The sequence below is a fragment of the Sus scrofa genome, chromosome 14 (genome assembly GCF_054392235.1).
Source record: "Sus scrofa isolate SSC_HxYL_T2T_F1_AM1 chromosome 14, Sscrofa_HxYL_maternal_Yorkshire_Landrace_v2.0, whole genome shotgun sequence".
Lineage (NCBI taxonomy): Eukaryota > Metazoa > Chordata > Mammalia > Artiodactyla > Suidae > Sus > Sus scrofa.
Genome location: NC_139396.1, coordinates 71,831,838 through 71,845,549, shown reverse-complemented (window position 1 = coordinate 71,845,549; position 13,712 = coordinate 71,831,838). Strand labels below are relative to the sequence as shown.

The following is a 13,712-nucleotide window of genomic DNA, read 5'->3' as shown; positions in this document are numbered from 1 at the left end:
TCTTCTCAGTGCTTAAACCTGAAATCAGGCCATACCGAAGACACCAGGAACTACCAATAAGCCCAGGGTGCTTCTCAGCCCAGGATGCGCTCTGAGGCAGAGCTCGGTCTTTGCTCTCCCGGCTACTAGCTCCAATGGGACAGAATGAGCCCATGACTCTCCAAGAACAGTTCAACGCACACAAAAAGTGCACTAAAGAAAAGACCCATCTCCCCCTAATTTACATGGGAAGGGACTGCTGCCACCAACACCACATCTGGCCTGCTGCCTCCCTACCCAGCAGTGTGGACCCAGCTGTGGCAGTCCCAGGGGAAGGAATTCCACCTACTGTTAGAGGACAGGCACCAGGCAGGGGGTCTCTGCTCCTCAAGTGGCCATAGCAACTCTGACGAGTGTGGTTTTCAAATTGTCTGTGGAGACCCCAGAGATCTAAGGAAGTACTTTAAAGGTCCAACGAATGTCCTGCTGGGACTCGAATTTTTTAATTGTTTTATTAAAGTTTTAACCCAAAGCACAGTCAAGTGTGCTCCCACATTATCCTAAGCTGCCCTGCTCACTGCTGTTCACGTACACTTTCCTTCGAATGAAACTCTGTCTCATGTGTCTGACTGAAGGCTCACCCAAAAGTGCAAGGTCAAGGGTAAAAGATACCCCTCACCACTTGCAACAAAGAGCCTTCAGAAAGGAGCTAGCTGCTGGGGTTGACCAAGACTGCAGCTACCAGCTGCACTTTTTGTAATGCTTTCTGCCCACTGTCACAGTCCCCATCCCAATTGCCTCCCTAAGTTAGTCCTGTAAATCTCATCTTACATACACTGGGGTTCCATGCACGGTTTCATTTGGAAAGACGCATCTCCTGCCAAAGCTACTGGGCTAGCAAGCTGACTGCTGGCCTGATGTGACCAAGAACCCCAGAGCTGCCAGAGCAGCCCGACAAGTCCACCAGGTCCAGTGGGCCTGTGGACGTGCCTTCACTGAGAAGCTGGGCCCCGGGGGAGCCACACCGGCCTTTCCAGGTGGACTGCTGAGCCACTGCACGCTGAGGAAAAGGAGGATGCTTTCCGAGGCGGATCCAGAGGAGGGAGGCTATCTTTGAAGCATTCGTTTGAATGATTTCAAATATAGGGCTCAAGAAGAAGTGCCAAAATCTAGCCATCTTGTTTAAATAAACACAAGGTATCTAAGGTGAGGAAGAGCTCAACAGAGAACTGAACTCTAGACTCTAACACAGCTTGTGGTCCATTTGTAAGAAAGCACCAGTGAACAGCTCCTTGTGGGGGAGGAGGGCAGGAGACACATGGCTTAGATGAATGTACGGCTCCACACGGTAGCAGAAGCAATGTCCACTGAGTTGTACATTGGCAAGTTCGTCCTGACCTGAGCACATGGAAAGGGCTCAGGCTGGGGAGATACCCCAAGAGGATGGAGAGGAAATGCGCTCCAGCTGCAGTGTGGGCCTGGTGTCCAGTCAGTGGATACTGTGAGTCAGGAATCTGCCTGCAGGGCCCTTTCAGACTCGCTTTCACTCCCAATTCTCAACACACCTGTTGCCTGTAAGGCAGGCTGGAGCCCTCTCCAAGATCACGGGCTGGTCGGCCAGAGAGCAGGGGTACAAGGCCAGACAGCACTCATCCTGGCCACCGTTGTCCCTGCCACCCTGAACGGTGCCAGAGTGGCCTGGCCCATCTGCACCGAGCACCACTCGACTGCCCTGCTCCCCACCGAGCCACCCTCTGCCCCTGATGTCCTATCTCGAACTCCCCACTCTCCTCCCCACCCTGTACCTGCTCATCTCATCACTACTAGCTCATGGAACCAATAAATACCAAGTGTCTTGTAACCGCCCCTCCAACCCCCAACCCACTGAGAAAGTCACTGCTTCTGTGCAGAAAGCAGCGCTGTCACCAGATGGAACCTTTCACCTTGTGGAAACTGGGCTATTCGGGAGTATGTGACAAGATGACAATGGAAAAAAGAACTCTATCCCCTGAAGCTCCATACTTAGAACACAGTATAGTATAAATTCCGTTTTAAAAAAAAAGAGTTCCTGATGTGGCGCATCAGAAATGAATCCAACTAGAATCCATGAAGATGGGGGTTCGATCCCTGGCCTTGGTTCAGTGGGTCGGGGATCTGGCGTTGCCATGAGCTATGGTGTAGGTCACAGATGCAGCTCAGATCCCCTGCTGCTATGGCTGTGGTGTAGGCTGGCAGCTGTAGCTGACTCGACCCCTAGCCTGGGAACTTCCATATGCCAGGTGTGGCCATAAAAAGCAAAAACAAAGACATACATACACACATACAAGAAAAGGCAAGGACAAGTAAGAGCATGTGTGGGTGCCTGCCTATAGGAAGTTTCTATGAACTAGGGGGAGGGGCCAGACAAGCTAGTGACAATCCAGCTGGACCCTTCAGTAAAAGGGGTGATGGTCCGTGGTCACCCAAGCAGCATGTAGGTAGGCCTGCACTCAGAGGCAGATCCCACAATGACAAGATATTTAAAAAGAATAGCTGTGACAAAAAGGAAACAAAGCTATGGCTGTCTGCAGCTGATAGGAGCTGTTGGCAGGTGTCAGGACCAGTGGCTTCTCCCCAAGACTGAGGTTTTGGTTTGCCCCACTCATGTGGACTAAGATCAGTACCTAAAAAAGATACTTTGGGAATTTCTCAAAGTATAGGTCTTTTATCTATGCCTTTTCTATCTTCAATTGGACTTTAAATGCACAAAGAGTGTACATCTTGCCTCAAGTTTGTAATCTGAGGTAGACTTAGCTGATAGTTGAGAAATGTAGAAGAAAAGTCTCACCTTCCTAAAAACCTGGTCCTTGGCAGCCCTCTCCCATGTCCTGGAGGCCAGGAACAAGCTCTGACCTCCTGCTGACAACCCCACCTCTGGGCCCCCAGCCTCAACCAGCCTGGCCACCTTCCCGCCTCCGCAGCCCAATCAGCCCAACTCCCAACACCCTCCTCTCCCACAGCCTGACCCCTACCTACCACACTGGCTACTGCTCCCACCATTTCACCAAGGAATTCCCCGGCCCAGGCCAAGGGCCAGGGCCAGTCCTTGACCACTGATGCTCCACGGCACCCGAAGCAGGAGACTTCCCCTCCCTCTGCTGCCCCACCTTCTTTTTGTGATGTTCTGTAAAATCACCTGCCAGGTTTGTGGACAGCAAAGGCAGGTGCCTTGTGGTGCCCTAAGCTCTGACAGACAGGCCCAAGGAGGCTACTTTCCTGCTCCTCCTGCCCCCTCACCCCCAGCAGCACTCTCTGAAGGAGGGAGCCGGCTGTGTTCCATGTCACAGGTCTCTCGCAAACTACTTTCCAGGAAGTCTGCAGAATCAAGGAAAGGAGAGAAAAAACCTAAGGCTGCCATCCTGCAAATGCTGGAGACAGATGGCCAAGCAGAACAGCAAGGTTCTCAGAAGAGAAGTGACAGGCATGAGGGCCTAAGGACAGCAGAGGACAACACTTTTAAATATATACACAGAATTGGGTCACTACTGTTTCTGACCCCCTAACACCATTTCCCTGCACAAGAGCAACATCCAAAAGCCTGTCTCCAAGACTCTGCCCCGTCAGCTCCTGACTCCTCTCATCTCTGCCCTCACTTCATGCCTCTCTGCCCATGCCCACAGTCCCACCGGCTTCCTTTCAATTGTTCAAATTTGCCAGACTCATCCCCAGATCCAGACTCTACATGAGACCCAAGGACATGCAGTGCTGGAAATGTGATTACATAACTTCACAACTTATAATGCTAAAAATCACGCTCCAGGCTATTGCCCAGAATTGCCAAGCTGATCCTAAGAAACTTTGGGCCTCTGCTCGTCTTTCACAGTTGAAGACACACAAGCAACCTTGACGACCACAGGACAACCCCTGCCCCCTCAGAAGCACCCATCAAATTGCATATGCCCACAATGTGCAGAAAGGGCCTCCAGGCGGCAGCCACTGTGTGCACAGGACACACCTAAAACTAAGATCCAAGACCTGCAACCACAGGATGTGAGCAATCTCGCCTGTCTGCTTAAAGCAGGTGTTAAGGTGGGGCCTGTGGTGATTCATGCTATGACCTTTGGAGTGGGGAAGGGCTGACAAGAGTCCTGGTTCTGCCACTTTTAGTGGCTACATAACTGTGACAAACTACTCAAGTTGCCCAAGTCTCAGTTTCCTTTGACTTTGAAAGATTCTTGCAATAATTAAAGGAAGTAATTCTTGCAATAATTAAACTGAATGGGATTGTTAACCAGCACACCCATATGTAAATGGTGGCTGTTGGAGTTCCTGAATCTGACTAGCATCCACGAAGATGCAGGTTCGATCCCTGGCCTCGCTCAGTGGGTTGAGGACCCGGAGTTGCCGTGAGCTGTGATATAAGTCGCAGACACAGCTCAGATCCCGCGTTGCTGTGGCTATGGTGTAGGCTGGCAGCTACAGCTCTGACTGAATCCCTAGCCTGGGAACCTCCATATGCCACGGGTGCGGCCCTAAAAAGATGAGGGGGAAAACAATGGTGGCTGTTATTGGAATGGGGATAACTGAAAAGAACCCACCTTCCATCCCTGGAATCATGCCCCCACCCCGCTGCTCACCGCACGCTGGCCGAATTCCAGGAAGAACTGGAACCAGCATAGAGAAGTACTATACTAAAGTGGGTTTTCACCCTGTCAGTTAAGTCAAGGGGATGGGAAAGCTGTCATATTAGAGAGAAAGGAGGTGAGGGACAGGCCTGGAAACTGGGGGAGGCAGCTGAGGAAGACAAAGGGAGGTTGCAGAAGGCAGGTCAATGCTGGACACTGCCAGAACATTCAACCCTCATGCCTACCAATTAACCCCTGACTCTGAGGATCTTTACAGGATACTCACTGCATGAACCTACCTAATCAGTTCAAAGAGATCAAAAAACGATGCAAAGAGCAGTTAGTGGCAGAGAAGCAGTACTGGTTCAGTGCTGCAGAGCACAGGGGTGAGGACAACTACATGGACCAAGGGACCCTAAGCAGCAGAGTGATCAGGTACCACTCAGAAAACTTCTGACAGCTCACCTGACCACTAATGTCTCCCTTGGGCCTTGCAGGAGTTCTCACACATTGAAACATAGTCCGTTACCCCTCAGAGCCAGGGCCCTTTCCACAGAGGACACCTTGGTTCCAGCACACTGCCTGCCGCCCACGGTGACAGGCCCAGGTGCAGACTGGCTCCTTACCCTGCTGTGCTGAAGAGCACCTGGGCTCGGGCCCTTCCAATAGCCAGCTGATGGCTTCAAAGTCACTGTGCTGCTCCTCTCTGTGGCTAGTACAGGGCCCCTCAAGGTCTGAGCCCAAAGCAGCGCTCACTCCGGAAGGCAGGTCAGTCTGAAAGTTGCTGGATATTAACCTGGTTCAAGAACTCCCCAAACCCTGGAAGATGCAGGTGACCCAACCAGTACCTGAGACCACATCCCTTATACACTGTTCTCTACTAACTGGCCTTTACGATAACCCTCACTGTGACAAGAAGCTCCATTACAGCAGGGGGCACTCAATGCTCAGGCCAGGCATGCCCAGGCCTCCTGTGTGCAATGGGGGTGACAGGAGAAGGAAGACTTAAACGGATGGGGACATTTCCTGAGGCTGGAGATGGCCTCCTGGAGCCCCACCCGCCCTGACTGAACAGCAGCCCTGGAAACTCTACTGCGTGTCTCCTGGCACCTGATTCAAAGAGCAGCCCAGGCCTGGGAGGGCTCAGGCACTGGCGGCCACAGCAGCTGTCTCTCCTCTCAAAACTGTTGTTCTGAGACTGCACTCTCCCAGGGCATGTAAACTAAGATTAGAAGCGAAAACAAGTCTCAGAGGAATCACAAGTCCCAACATGAGTGACATATGGTCTCAAGAACATCCTGAAAGCATACGCAGGATTGAACGTAAATGCATTAATGTATGCTGTTTCTCTGGAGAGAGATTCTACAGCTTTCACCAGTTTATCAAAGGGGTCCATAGCTCAAAGAAAGATATAAAACAGGGAGTTCCCGTTGTGGTGCAGTGGAAACGAATCCGACTAGTATCCATAAGGATTCAGGTCTAATACGCAGCCTTGCTCAGTGGGTCCAGGATCCGGCGTTGCCGCGAGCTGTGGTGTAGGTCGCATACAGGTTTGGATCTGGAGTTGCTGTGGCTGTGGCATAGGCTGGCAGCTGTAGCTCCGATTAGACCCATAGCCTGGGAACCTCCATATGCCGCGGGTGCAGCCCTAAAAAGCAAAAAATTGAAAAAAAAAAAAAGATATAAAACAAAGCAAAACCCTATCAGGCAGTTTTCACCCTGCCATCTACGGCTTTCACTTGTTCACTCATTTAAAACATGCCAAGTATTCAGTACCAGGCCCTGGAAGGACCCAGACAGAATGAGCAGCCAGCTCGTGGAGCTACCCAGGCCCTCTGTCTCGTTTTACACCACTCATGTGTGCTTGGTGCACTGCACCTGAATCACCCCTCCCTGTCCACACACTCTGAGTTGCAAGCAGGTGGTCTCACACACCCTGACTTATGACTAGGTGCTACTCATTAGTTTTATTTCTGAAGACCTGTCTTTTCTTTAAAATTTCCATTGTCCTTCAGGCAGAAGTTAGTTCAAGAGGGCCATTTACTGATTAACATTTCTAAAAATAGTAATAATAATAAAAAAAGTGAGTTCCCGTCGTGGTGCAGTGGTTAACAAATCTGACTAGGAACCATGAGGTTTCAGGTTCGATCCCTGGCCTTGCTCCAGTGGGTTAAGGATCTGGCGTTACCATGAGCTGTGGTGTAGGTTGCAGATGTGGCTCGGATCCCGAGTTGCTGTGGCTCTGGTGTAGGCCAGCGGCTACAGCTCCAATTCGACCCCAGCCTGGGAACCTCCATATGCCGCAGGAGCGGCTCAAGAAATGGTAAAAAGGCAGAAAAAAAAATTTTTTTTCTTATGAGAATAAAGGGATTTTATTTTAGGATGAGTCAGGGGTTGAAGGAATCCTGTGATGCAAGAGAATATGGGCAATGGAAAGGAAGAAGTAAAATCATCTCCATTTGCAGACGACATGATCCTATAGATAGGAAGATTCCAGAAGAAAGTTATTAGAGCTAATCAAACACAACAGAAGTTACGGGTATAAGATCAACACACAATAGCAGCTGTGTTTCTCTACTCCAGTAAAGAGCAATTAAGAATGCAATTCCAGGAGTTCCCTTGTGGTACAGCAAGTTAAGGATCTGGCATTGCCACTTTTTCTTTCTTTCTTTTTTTTTTTTTTTTTTTTGTCTTTTTAGGGCTATACTTACAGCATATGGAAGTTCCCAGACTAGGGGTTGAATCAGAGCTACAGCTGCCAGTCTACACCATAGCCACAGGAACATCAGATCCTTAACCCACTGAGCAGGGCCAGGGATTGAACCTGTGTTCTCAAGGATACTAGTCGGATTTATTACTGCTGAGCCACAATGGGAACTCTGTCATTGTCACTTCTGTGGCTTGGGTTTGATTCCTGGCCCAGGAATTTTTATATGCTGCAGGCACAGTCCGCCCCCCTTGCTCCCGCAAAGAATGGATAAACAAAGTGTGGTATATCCATAAAAAAGAATTTTACTTGGCCATAAAAAGAACGAAGGTACACATTACAACAAAGATGAACCTTGAAGGATCATGCTAAGCCCAATCCAAAGGACAAATGCTGTGTGGTTCCATTTACATGAGGTGTCTTGAACAAGCAAATGTACCCAGGTAGAAAAGAAGACTAGAAGTCACCAGGGCCTCAGAGGAGGGGCAGTGGGGAGTTCCTACTTAATGGTTAGTTTCTATTTGGGGTGATGAAAAAGTTTTAGAAATAGTGGTGATGGTTGCACAACACCGTGAATGCAATTAATGCCACTGAATTGTACACTGAAAAATTTCTTATACATGTTTCATCACAATTTAAAAAATGAATAACATGCCAAAAACCACTGAGTTGTACACTTTAAGTGGGTAAATTGCATGATATGTGATTTATATCTCAATAAAGCTATTGAAAGACAGACTGTGGGCTGAGTCCCAGCTCTGCCACATGCCAACTGTGAGGCTGTCAATAAATTACAGAAGACTCAAGTTCTAAGTGAGTAAAATGGGGCAGCTGTGAGGACTAAAACACTGTGAAGCCCCTCACTGACAGTTCTTACACAACAGCCATTACCATATACAGAACCCTGAGGTCAGCACAGCGACAAGGCTAGGACAGACCTTGTCTGAACCACACTAGGGCCAGGATTTCATGGTATTCTCACCCAATTTACATATTAAGAAAGAGGAACAAAACCCCTTTAAGAGTAATCTCTAATTCACAACCCAATGAGAATATGATATGCTAGAAGAAAAAAATGTTACCTTAGGTACAGAATTCCTAATACTATATGCCATTAAGGACAAGTGACACAAGGTCAAGCACAGAGGGTGAAGGAGGGGCTCAGGAGCCCTGATGAGAGTCCTTAAGAAGGTGAGTGCCAGTTTGTGGGCATCTCTGGCAAGCCTTGGTGAAAGAAAAGTGTTAATCCCCTCAGCTGAGCCCTTTGGTGACATGGTAATGGCTCACTTCCCATGCTCTTGCCCTCTGCCCAACAGATCTAGCACTCCCACCAGCCTGCAGCGGCATGGAGTGCAGTCCTGTTCACGCAAGCTCTTCCCTTTTTATTTATCCTTCAAAACTCCTTTCAAGGGTGACCCCTCCTGCAGGTAGCCTTCCCAGATCAGCACCTACCCACACTCCAGCTGATTCTGTGTTATCAGATCACTCACCACACTGCTGGTTTCTGCCTCTAATCTTGCACCAGGTGGGGAGCTCCTTGGTGGCAGGACCCTACACGGCACCACTCACAGGTTGGTTACACGAACAGATAAATAATGAAGAGATGTACATCAACTTGCAGAGCCAGGCTGCCTTTCAGACTCAGAGAATTTAAGAAATGTGCCCAAGATCACACCAGAAACAGCTGGGATCTGAATGCAGGCCTGTGATCTCCACTGTGTCAAAGGACACATCTGGAGCACATGGTGTTCGGTAATGACACCAGCACTCCTGCACCATTCTCTTCTGCCAATCTACCTTTGGGAAGGTTGAAACCCCCCACAACCCTCCACCTGAGAATGTTCTCCTAAGATGTGACCTGCTTCCCAGGAGCCCTTCCAGCTCCACTCCACCAGGGCACAGGAGAGTTCTGCTGCGTGCCAGGAATGGGGAGGGGACACCCTGCCCTAATTCACCTTGCACAAGCACTGAGGGTTCCCTTTCAAACCAAACCCCAAGAATCAATTCACTTCTGGAAAAAAGGTGAGCAAGAGAGCAGAGTGTCTAATCAAAGACTAATTTTATTTATCATTTTTTGCTTTTTAGGGCTGCATCTGAAGCACATGGAGGTTCCCAGGCTAGGGGTCAAATCGGGGCTATAGCTGCCGGCCTGTGCCACAGCCACAGCAACGTGGGATATGAGCCTTGTCTGCAACCTACACCACAACTCACAGCAACGCCAGATCCTTAACCCACTGAGCAAGGCCAGGGATCAAACGTGCAACCTCATGGTTCCTAGTAGGATTCATTTCCACTACGCCACAACAGGAACTCCCAAAGACTGATTTTAAAATATCTCTTGAGGAGTTCCCATTGTGGCTCAGCGGTTAACAAATCCAACTGACAAGTGAGCTGTAGAGTAGGTTGCAGACGAGGCTCGGATCCTGCGTTGCTGTGGCTCTGGCGTAGGCCAGCAGCTACGGCTCCGATTAGACCCCTAGCCTGGGAACCTCCATATGCCATGGGAGCGGCCCTAAAAATGGCAAAAAGACAAAAATAATAAAATATCTCTTGAGGAATTCCTGCCATGGTGCAGCAGAAACAAGTCTGACTAGGAACCATGAGGTTGTGGGTTCCACCCTTGGCCTCGCTCTGTGGGTTAAGGATCTGGCATTGCTGTGAGCTGTGGGTGTTGGTTGCAGTCTCCGCTCGGATCTGGCATTGCTGTGGCTGTAGCATGGGCTGGCAGCTGTAGCTCCAATTAGACCCCTAGCCTGGGAACTTCCCTATGCTTCAGGTATGGCCCTGAAAAGCAAAAAAAAAAAATTAAAAATGCAAAAAAAAAAAAAAAAATTAAAAATGCAGGAATGTTCTTTCAAAAACCAAGATTCCTGGCGGGGGGGGGGGGGGGAAGATTCTGAACTGGGAGTTCCTGCTGTGGCTCAGTGGCAACGAATTTGACTAATATCCATGAGGACGCAGGTCTGATCCCTGGCTCCACTTGGTGGGTTAAGGATCCGGCTTGCCATGAGCTATAGTGTAGGTGGCAGATGTGGCTTGGATCCTATGTTGTTGTGACGAAGGCCAGCAGCTGTAGTTCCAATTTGACCCCTAGCCCAGGAACTAACATATGTCACGGGTGTGGGCCTAAAAGACCAAAAAGAAAAAAGGTCTGAACTAATTCTGACAATCAAGTTCACCTGGACCACCCGTCTCTGTAACACTGTCTCATGGGGAGTAATGAAGCCTCACTGATTATCAGCACATTTTGTCCTACTTATCTCTTCAATTTTAATACTTTTCCTGGTAACCTAATTGCAAGTGTCTCAAGAGAGTTGTTTTTAATAGGATCAGACAGGCACCAGTTTTAGAACATAATTCACAGAAATACTTACGGCATAGTCAAAAGTCTCACTTAAACACATAAAATCAGAAATATCATTAAGTGGAATTTGGTAAAGGTATATTTCTTGGGTCCACCCACACCCTCTTGGCCAATCACCTAAAGCAGGCCTTTCATGAGGCTTGCATGGCTGGGCTGATGTCATGAGGAGGCTCAAGTGGGGAGACCTATTTCTAGGGCCGAGACTAGAAGAGCTGTGTAATGGCCAAGTATATGGGTTATCTCAAAATAGACTCGATTAACCAGGCTTCTGTCCCCCTAAGGCACCCACCTAGTACCTACCCACAGGCACTAAGTGATCCCTTCTACAACCCCCTGTGCACACACGTCAAGGAGTAAACAGGCAATGTGAGTTTCTAACACAGGTGGACAGGCAGGCATCCTAAGGGGAGTGAGGCTTTAAACCCTGGCTCAGGTAAACATCTACTTCTTGACTTCCTTTATGGGACTTGGAATTCTTTTTTTTAGGGCCACACCCTCAGCATATGGAAGTTCCCGGCTAGGGGTGGGAATTTGGAGCTATAGCTGCTGGCCTATGCCACAGCCACAGCCAACACTGGATCTGAGCCACATCTGTGACCTATACCACAGCTCACAGCAACGCCAGATGGTTAACCCACCAAGCAAGGCCAGGAATCGAACCCGTGTCCTCATGGATACTTGTCAGGTTCGTCCTCATGGATATTTGTCAGGTTCCCAGCCATGATGGGAACTCCAGGTCTGGAATTTGGACTGGGAGCCTGGACCCCAAGAGTCAGGGAGTCACACCAACTCACCCATGAAGAGACTACAGACTTGGAAATGCCCCCAAAGGCTGAAACCACTCAGCAAACTGGAAGGTATTTAGAGCCCAGAGCATCCCAAGTTACTCTGGGGTGCTCTGGTGGGCAGCCATGCAGGAGCAGGTCTGCGTGGGGATAAGAAAGCCAGATGGCCTCCATCTGCCAAGGGAGACTGCCCTGGTTCCTTTACTGTCCTTCCACTGGGAAGGGCCTCCCCAGACCTGGCTCCTGCCACAGGCCTCAACGCTCTTTCCTCCAAGCCAACACGAATAGGAGAAGTAATCAGAGGCTCTGAAACAAGCCTGCAGGTGTAGGTCACTTGGATATAACTCTTGGTCCAAAAAAACCCTGGGGATCCAGTGACAAAAAATTGGAGTTCCCATCGTGGCTCAGCGGAAACGAATCCAACTAGGAACCATGAGGTTGCAGGTTCGATCCCTGGCCTCACTCAGTGGGTTAAGGATCCAGCGCTGCCATGAGCTGTGGTGTACGTCGCAGACATGGCTCAGATCTGGCACTGCTATGGCTGTGGCGTAGGCTGGCGGCTATAGCTCTGATTAGACCCCTAGCCTGGGAACCTCCATTTGCCACTGGTGCAGCCCTAAAAGGACAAAAGACAAAAAAGAAAAGAAAAAAAAGAAAATTACAGCTAACTTTTCGTCTGAGGGCAGCCCCGTCACGTCACCCTTCTGCTGGGACCAAGCTGCCCCCACCTCTCTGTGCCCTGTCCTCAGGGTGAGCACAGAGGAGAGGTGATAACAAAACATCAGTCTCTCCAGCATAGAGGCTATGTGTGCTACTAAGGAAGAGCATACAACTGTCATCCTGTAATAATGATATCTGCATTGCATTGTGTGGTTCACAAAATATTTTCATAAGTTATCATGAATGAAAGAACTAGGAATTGTGACACCAATCCCATATTCTAACACAATAATATTTAGGGCCCGCCTTGCTTTATGTATTTTATACATCAGCAAAAATAACAGAAGAAATATATGGGAGTATTCCTCTAAAAATATGAATTTTAAAAATCTATTTTTCAGGAGTTCCTGTTGTGGATCAGTGGCAATGAACCCAATGAGTATCCAGGAAGAAGCAGGTATCTTGATCCCTGGTCTCACTCAGTGGGTTACGGATCCGGCACTGCAGTGAGCTGTGGCTTAGATTCCACATTGCTGTGGCTATGGCACTGGCAGGTAGCTGCAACTCCAATTCAACCTTCAACCCCTAGTCCAGGAACTTCCATATGCAGCAGTTCAGCCCTAAAAAGAAAAAAAAAATCTATTCTTTTTTTCAGATCCTCTGTCTCCAGGCCCACCATGGGGCTTGTGCTCATACAGGGTCACTGTGGGGCTTATCAGATGTCTTACCAAAACTTTACCTTCTGCAATTAATATCCCTTTCCCGGAAGTTCATCAACACTGGCTTCAGGACTTGTGTTTAGGCAAGCCACAGTGACATACTAAGCCCTGCGAGAGCCAACCCTCCCCTGACCCCGCTTCGTAAAAGGCAACTCCTGTTAGTTAGAAGAACATGATTTGGTGATTAAAATGTTCAAGTTCTATTTCATGCTATGTGATTTACAAAATCTCAAATAAGGTCTGAGACATTTAAAAATTATCCTTTGCCGGAGTTCCCGTCGTGGCACAGTGATTAACAAATCTGACTAGGAACCATGAGGTTGCGGGTTCGATCCCTGGCCTTGCTCAGTGGGTTAAGGATCCAGCGTTGCTGTGAGCTATGGTGTACGTCGCAGACGCGGCTTGGATCTGGTGTTGCTGTAGCTGTGGTGTAGGCTGGTGGCTACAGCTCTGATTTGACACCTAGCCTGGGAACCTCCACATGCCATGGAAACAGCCCTAGAAAAGGCAAAAAAAAAAAAAAAAAAAAAAAAAAAAAAAAATCCTTTGCCTAAGTGAAGAGGAATTTGATGACATTCATGTTTCTCCTTAACTGATCAGAATGTTAAAAATATGGAAATGTACACATGGCCATGTGTCAATCTGTATGTTGATTTCCTCCCTTAGGTCATGGGTCTTTCTTAATCATTACTTTTCCTTATTGGAAAAAAACCCAACTACTCTGAGACTGAACCTGAGGGTCTGGGAGCAGAAAACAGCAGGGTGGCTGACTTGGAAGAAACAAGGGCTAGGGAAGGAGGAAGAACCGAGTGGGTCCTCAAAAATCACCCAATTCTCCTATCGCCATGAATTTAACCTTAAATGAGTAGTCATGATTTTGCAGAAACAAAATTA

The 13,712-nt window shown here is 48.7% G+C and overlaps 1 protein-coding gene across 1 annotated transcript in view; it reads right to left on the bottom strand.

Annotated features, from left to right (window-relative positions):
* CRKL (CRK like proto-oncogene, adaptor protein) overlaps nt 1-13,712 on the bottom strand; it is a 29,717-nt gene that overhangs the window by 3,352 nt on the left and 12,653 nt on the right. The window lies entirely within an intron of this gene.